Raw genomic sequence first — 2,161 nt, forward strand, 5'->3', positions numbered from 1 at the left:
TAGTTTAGATACATTACAAACACCAAACATTCCTGCAAAAGTTATTATCTATCAGTAAATCCTTGATGTGGATGTGATCCTTTTTGCTTGATGTGGATGTGGGCCACTATTAAATGTATATGACTAACAAAATGTAAGCATCTGCTTAAGGAAGTACACATTCCTAATTTGTGCCCAAGAAAGTGATTTGCTCTATTAGACAGAACTCCAATAGGAAAAATCACTTTCTTAAGCCCATTTTAACCTTGTTTTTCATCCACATTTACCAAAGGCCCCACACTTCCTAAGGGCACATGATATTGAAAAGCACACAAAGAGTGATGAACATACCTTATCTAGGATGGTCCTTGACCCCAACCTGGCAGTAAACTCCATTGTCTTTTCTTGGGAGACTTTACCCTTATCTTTTGTATCTAGCAAGCAAACATATTTCCAAAGCATGAACAAGCAAAAAGGGAGCAGAATCCCAAGAAAAATTGTGTTTAAAGGAGTAATTTGACACACTTCAAGAATTGTGCTCAAGAAAGTGATTTGGCTTACTTGATAGATTTCCAACAGGCAAAATCACTTTCTTAAGCACACTTTTTCATTACATAGTATCTACATTTAGTTAAAATAAAACCAATATAGGAATAGGACTCCTAACACAAAGAGTAATGATTCTACCTAGTATAGGATTTTGCTTGGACACAATCTAGGAGATGAAGTCCAGCCTCCTTTTTTGAGATACTTTGCCTGGATCCCTTTGTTATGCAAGGAAATAGGGTGAGCAGAGCTTATCGTTATGAAATCAACAGAGTATCAATAACACAGTGCAAGATCCTTAAAGAGAGCTTTCAAAAAAGGCTTGTTGAATAGAGTAAATGAGGAAATTGGTGGTTTAGAGAAAGTTGGAAGCGGGAAAGCTTCTTTAGGAGGGTATACGATTCAAAATGCATGTTTTGTCTCAAACATAATTCACATTTGTAGTGAGACAGAGAGAAGATCTTGTAAAAATCAAAATCAGAGCTCCTCATTAATGTGGCATGCTTCTAGTAACATAAAATACTATTTCTTTTTCTTATTTTCACCTTATTTTGTTGAAATTTCAATGTTACGTTGGCCCGTCCACTCGGTTCTTGCACAACTCCTTTTGCCTATGATGGAGATCCTAATGATGATGTCTCAGAGTGGGGTGTGAAGAGAGTGGGAGAGAACGAAGGAGTCTCACTTGCGGCTTTCTCACATACACAATGGGGGAATACACACAAAGGTGGAGGCTGAAAACATTTTTCCTCTTCTTAGTTGTGTAAGCCAAAATAACTCTCTCTTAGTACAAAAGAATAGGTGAACCCTATATGTGGGTCTCAAAGCAACAAATCAGCTAACTAAGGTGGCATACTAACTGAGCCACTAACTAGAGTACATAAAGATAGCTGTCATCCAGCTATTATTCTCATGGGCGGTGTACCAACTGCATCTACAGCTAACTAGTCGGTGACATAAATGCACAACGGTCACCCTGGCATATCACGAGTGGAGCTTGATATCTCAACACTCCCCCTCGAGCTCAATAGCAATTCCTGCACACCAAGCAAGTCTCTAAACTTGCGCAGCTTCTCTGCACCCAATGCCTTCGTGAATATCTCAGCTACCTAAATCCTCTATGCTGACATAAACTAGATCAATAAAGCCTACTAGAACCTTCTCCCATACATAGTGATAATGCACCTCAATGTGCTTTATTCTAGCATGATAGACTGGGTTATTTGCCAAGTGTATACTGCTCATGTTGTCACAATAAATGACAACTGGCCCATCTGTAGACCGATGCATATTATAAAGTAGCTTACGCAACCAAGCTACCTCTCATGTAGCCATTGTTGCACCCCTGTACTTAGCCTCTAGGCTCGACAAGGCAATTGTAGGTTGTTTCTTGCTGCTCCAAGTGACTGCAACACTCCCAAAATAGAACACATATCCACTGGTAGATTGTCTATCAGAAATACTACTAGCCCAATCAGCATCAGTGTATCCATGCAATTGCATCTGAATTCTAGTCTCATAAAATAGTCCATACTGCAATGTGGACTTCACATACCTTAGTATGTGTCTAGCTGCATCCAAATGCAGTTTCCTTGGAGCCTGCATAAATTGACTTACCAACCCAACAACATAGCTC

Source organism: Dipteris shenzhenensis, chromosome 18, assembly GCF_047967505.1.
Source record: "Dipteris shenzhenensis isolate YYH24624 ecotype China chromosome 18, Dip_SZ_1.0, whole genome shotgun sequence".
Lineage (NCBI taxonomy): Eukaryota > Viridiplantae > Streptophyta > Polypodiopsida > Gleicheniales > Dipteridaceae > Dipteris > Dipteris shenzhenensis.